The sequence below is a fragment of the Dermacentor albipictus genome, chromosome 5, assembly GCF_038994185.2.
Source record: "Dermacentor albipictus isolate Rhodes 1998 colony chromosome 5, USDA_Dalb.pri_finalv2, whole genome shotgun sequence".
Classification (NCBI taxonomy): Eukaryota; Metazoa; Arthropoda; class Arachnida; order Ixodida; family Ixodidae; genus Dermacentor; species Dermacentor albipictus.
Window position 1 is genome coordinate 120,397,891 of NC_091825.1, and position 6,000 is coordinate 120,403,890.

Genomic DNA, 6,000 nt, shown 5'->3' on the forward strand with positions numbered 1-6,000 from the left:
TCATCGAGCGATGTGTGTTCATGTTTACCTATGCGCGCGTGACACCGTGCTGGTTAATTTAGTTAAAATGCGCTGACGGTCTAGTTGGTTTGAATACATAACAGAATGTGTAAGCTCGACTGAACAAGGACGTAGAAAGAAGCAGACAGACAAAGACAGTGCTGTCTCCGCGTGTCTGTTTCTTTCTACGACCTCGTTGAGTCACGCTTACGCATTCTATCACTGTTAATTTAATTAGTAAGCGAATGTTTACAAGTTTATACCGCCGATAAAAGTACTATCCTTACTTCGTACAACTATCTACTAATTTGCTATCGCAATCGGTGCTTCGCCTTTCCGGAGGAACTGCGAATTTTTCGGAGTGGCTGATGCGACCCATACGTAGCTTTCGCAGCACTGCGTGGAGTTGTTGGTTCGTCCGTGGTATAGGAACACGTTAATTTGAAAAGAGCTGTAAAAATGAAGGTGTCGCCCATGGCTCTAAATTAAAGGAGGATCCCGCAGCTACGCGGAATGATGCGTAGAAGCCGAATGAGGAGGAGGAGGAGGAGCTTCGGTGCGAGTGTGGGGCTCCGAAAATTGTAATATGGAGACGCGCCACGCGCTGGAGGATGTCGTTTGGTAGTGCTACCAAGCGACAAAGTTTCTGCAGTGCTCACTGAGGAGAGTTTACTTCGCAGCTAATGAGTCCTAGGAGCAGACGAAATATTTAAGGTCTGCTTCCTTTTTGCAGCGATTAACATTTAAGGGCGTAAAAGTACCTGGAACAGGGCCTTCCATGCATTACAAATGGTCAGTGAACATTGATACGATCGGCTAGCGGGGTTAGTGACCTTCTAGCCTCTCCTATCCTGCTGCGACGAATCGTTTCGAGAAGCCAGCAATGCGTCTCCCTCGGACAGACTACCGGCGCCACCAAGGCGAGGCACGTTTGGCGTACGGAGTATTGTTAGCTGGTTCGCTGTCGCCTTCACGGTCTAATTGGAGCAAGACAACTCCTGGAGAAGGGTGTTCTACGGCGTTCCCTCAACGGAATCCGGTAATCGTCGCGGTCGTTTGACAGACGCGGCAGCTAGCTGCGAAGTCAGCCCAAGAACCAAGACGTGCCAGCTTGAGTTAAGTGTGACGACCCCTGTCTACGAGGCACCACTCCTTTCGGTGTGTTCACTGAAATAAACGTGCGGGTGTGTGAACCCTGGCTCTCAAAGGCGGATCCTTCGACGACTGTGAACGCTCCGATTGGACGAAGGTTGGACGCCAGTTTTCTCTGGCCTAGGGATCTAGGAGGAAAGAAGGTCTTTTAGCAGACGTTTCCGGCTCCTCGGTGTGCTTCGTTTCAGTCATGCTAGACTGATGAAATGTAACGTTCTTCAACTTTCATGTAGTATATAAATAAATCCTGCACTCCTCGTTCTCGATTTGAACAAGCTCCTCCTTTCAATAACGTCCTTAGCGCGGGTAGGTCGGACGACGGCTTGGGCCGGCTACACCTTTTGACATGCCCGACCCCAACTCTTACAACATGCAGGTGATTTAAATTATACCAAGGATCTCGAACTCGCCTTAGGTATCTGGCCAGACATGCTGTGAACAGCTGTACACCTACTTAGCTATACGATTATGTGTGGGGAGTCGTTCCAGAATATGTACCGTAGCACGTGACACCCCCTCCTTCCCCTCCCCTCCCCCCCTTTTGAAAAATAAGTTTACGTGTACCCGGATGTCGCCTGCTATACGTTATATCGCCCCACATGGTAGCGCCCGTAGAATGCAATGATTGTACACTTTTCTGTTTGCTGCAAAGTGAAAACGACAACGAAGAAAAAAACCGCGTTCACCGTGGCGCGTGACTGACTTCATCGCACGTGCTGGAGTGGCTTCGGAACGTTTGAAAAAAAATTGGAGGACGCTTAAGCTTCGCCTTCAAGAGTGGAACGCGACAGCGTTCCCGCCGACCTGCCAAGGGGTGTAAGACAGTGGGCTACGGCGCAGCGACTACGCACCCCGTATCGGATGCGGTGAGCGTCGAGCAGCGCCGCGTTCGGCGCGGCAACGAAATGTGCGCCTGAGCAAGCGACGCACGCCTGAGCCTTAGAAACAGCTCGTTTCTAAGGCAACACCGCATTCACTAGAGACGCTTTTGTACCGCTTTGAAGCACCGAACTCGTGGCTGAGTTGTAGTCTCCGTCTCACACTCCGGAGACCCTGGTTCGATTCCCACCCAGCCCATGTTGCAAGTTGTTTTCTATTCATGAAGTGCCTGCTGGGATTTATCGCTCACGGCCAACGCCGACGACACCGGCTTTTCTGCGACACGAGCTCCTTAACGCTGTCGCGTTAAAAGGGCGGTCACTGAATAAACGGGCGCAGTGCTCCCGTTTTTGTGTGAGCGTTATTATGCTCCTGGCCGTCCGGCCGGATGCCGTTCCCACCCGGTAGCAGTCATAAAAGTTGTTATAACACTTTTCAACGACAGTGGTAAGCTCTTAGTAAGGATTTAGCAATGCCTGCCGTATGCACTCCAACCCATTTTTATTCTGTAAGTTTCCTTCTTGTTATTGGGGTCCTCTGTGTAACCGGCCTTGGGGAACGTCCTCCTGTACGGATTCTAGAGGCTGACTGGTGATCCTGAATTATTTCCTTGCCAGGCTATTGTACAATTTCTTTGTCTTCTATATATTAATCATCAAGCGCGCTCTTCCACTTCTCGGTTAAGAGGTGGTGGTGGTGATAACTTTATTGCACACAGGGGAGTTGCGGACACGCAGGTCCTTGGGCCCCCGCACGGCCCCTCTGCACTCAAACGTTCATGTCCCGGAGGCTCATGACGCTGGCAGCCCGGCCTGTGGCGATGGCTTGCTTGGCCGGGTCCTCGGAGTGCAGTAGGGTCTCCCAAGCCTCCCAAGTAGTAAGGTGTTCCAGGCACCGCGGGGGAGGATCCGCCGGGCAGAGGAAAAGGATGTGATCGAGAGTTGCTTTGGGGTGGTGGCAGAGGGTACAGGAGGGGTCGGTGTGGACGTGGTGATAGCGCGAGCGTATATAAGGGGAGGGTAAGGTGCGTGTTCGGAGCCGCCTCCAAAGTGTCTGGTGATAATTGTGGAAGGAGGGATGGAGTGGGGGTTAGGAGCCGACGCTCGGCTTTGCAGGCTTGCGTCAGTTCACTGAATGAATGCATGCGCTCCCGTGAGAACCCTGGATCGGAGGCCGCCGGTGCCCGGTTGAGAGAACCTCGGGCTAAAGCGTTGGCAGCCTCGTTTCCAGGATTCCCTTCAGCTCGGGTGCTTCTTTCTAAATACATGTGAAAGGAGAATTCGTTTTTCTCGGCAACTACTGTACCAAATTTGGCAGGGTTTGTTCCATTTAAAATAAGAACTTAAAATCTAGTGACAGTTGCTTTCGTATTTTTGATTTATGTCGTCAATTTTTTATGAAAAATTGGTAAAAATAGAAAATTTTCAGAAAACAATACTATTAAGTTTACAACTCTAACTCAGCAATGAAAAACGATACAACAATTCTGTGAACTGCACTGAATAGTACATCTAAAGCTGACAAAATTGATATGTTACACATGAAGCTAACGAACTTTGGTAATGTGGAAATGCAGTTTTTGCATAACCCTTGTAAACAACGTAACAAATTCGCGTAAGATATAAAATGACATATCGAATTTGTCCGCTTTCAATCGTCTAATGGCTGCCGTTCACAGAACCGCGATATGGGTTTTTGATGCAGAGCTATTAATTTGTAAACGTCGTGCTTCTAATTCTTTCAACCTTTCGAATTTTTGAATATTCTTGTAACAAAATTCAGACCCCAAATCAAAATTCCGCTTCCACAGTCACTAGAATTTGATTTTCTGTTTCAAATGCAACAAATTTCATTAAACTCGATTAATCGGTTATCTCAGAAACACGTTTTTTTTGCGTTTTACATGTCTTTGAATGGGGCGCGTTGGAGTTGGGCCCGAGCTAAAGCTTCCTCTTAAGGTCCTTAATCATTTGTTGTAATTCCTGCCCATTGTTCGGTATGGTATCAGTATCAGTTGGGTATCGTTTTATGGCAACTTCCAAAAGTAATTGCACTTCCGAACGTGAACATTCGGATACCAAGAATTCAACTGCGACACGAAAAGAGAAAGTTGTTGTCTTGTGTTTGGGGAAAGCAGTATTGAAATTACGGTTGAATTGAAACTTGTCGAACGGATTGCAATTCCGTTTAGCCACGCCGTTGTAGAAGTTCGTTCATATAGGTAACCCGTTCAAGTGACATTCGCTATAGGGCGGAATTTAGCTACGTTTAATGAAAAGTCGGTTGAGACTGTAGAGGAGAACCTTGTCTTGATACGTAATAGTCTGGAACTTGAAGGCATTCACTTACTCTGCCCACGCGGCCTTACAAGAGCGAGGCTGTTAAATTACGCGTTCTAAGAGTCGCTTGAACGAAACGATACATTTAGTCTTGTCTGTTGTTCAGTGCCCGCATTAACAAATAAACATTATTTGAAGACAGTGAGGGCAAGTTGAGAAGTAAAGGCAGGAAGGGCCTGGCGACAAGGCAAGAGTTACGTGAGTCGACAGGAAACCTTTACCAAAGCACAATCTCGAGGTGAGTAAGCGCGGGTCTGACTGACAGACAAGGTGCGGGAAGAGAGATGGAAGCGAGGTCACGGACTTGCTTAGCCTGGGCTCGAGACATGGCCTCCGAGATCGCATCGATGCCGCTGTGATGTCAGTGGCCGCGACTTGAGGAATGCAAACTGTGGCGACAGTACTCGGGTTGCGACAGTGACGATTAGAACGACAGAAAGCTGAGCTAGTTGGTAAGGATTCATTATGCAAGAAAGAGGCGAGGCGTGCAGATAGGACACAAGAGTAGAGAAGTGGACAACAACTGAGCTAGCCGTCCACTTCTCTACTCTTCTGTCCTGTCTGCACGCTCGCCTCTTTTTTGCATAATGAATCCTTACCAACTAGCTCAGTCGGGGTTCGTGTTGTCCACGTCTCTACTTTTGTGTCCTGTCTGCGCGCCTCACTTCTTTTTTTGCATACTGACAGTGACGATGCCACTCGAAAGAAGTCCACCGCAGGTTATCAGTTTATTCTCATGGAAAACAAACTGGTGGTGTCGACGTCTTCCGCGTTGTCCATGTCGTCGTAGAGGCTCGGATTGTGCGGCGACTCCAACTCTTGGTAAAACGAGGCCACGATGCACACGAAGTAGATCTGTCGATTGAACGAGACAAGAGCAGATACACAAGAAGAGAGAGAGAGAACATCGAAACACTCGCACCTGCCTACCTGCGAGATTGTTGCCACCGTGAACAGTATGCCGAACGTCAGGGCCTCAGCCTGCTGTTGTATACGAAGGGGTGCAGGGTGGGTGAGGGAAAAGATACATTTGTAACGAATAACAAGGCCAACTGATAGGGTTTCTGCAGTCGGGATTTATTCAGCGGAAGAGCGGAAACTGGAGTATCGCGCCGTGCAACCATGTTTTCCCATATCTTTTGAAAGCTCGGTTCCTGGTTCGGCGACACGTTCGTGCAAGGTACCGGAGGAACAAATATGAAAGGATGCTCCTATAGGATTGTGTTTGAAGCCATCAACTCTGCTTGCTGTCGCACTGAGAGATGGATAGAAAGAAAAAAGACAGTATCTTTTTTTTTTTAGCTATCGCTGGAAGTTGATAGGGATAGTTGTAGCCTTATCGCAGAAAAGGTTTGGCCTCCTCAACTTGGAGGCTTAATGCAGCGAAATTTCACTTTTAGCTAAACCGGTTATAAGGGAGTATGATACATAATTCGAATCAATCCTGAAGAAGCGGCGAGGTTTGTGATCATTTAATACTCTTATGACCTGCCTTTAACATCGCCTTAGTGGACGACGCGTGCACATGGCGGTCAGCGGACGTGACGAAAATCCCACGTGCGTAAATCCCAACACGTTGCCTCCGAAATTTTCAACGCACTGCGGGCGCCGCCGAATCACGGAGGTCACG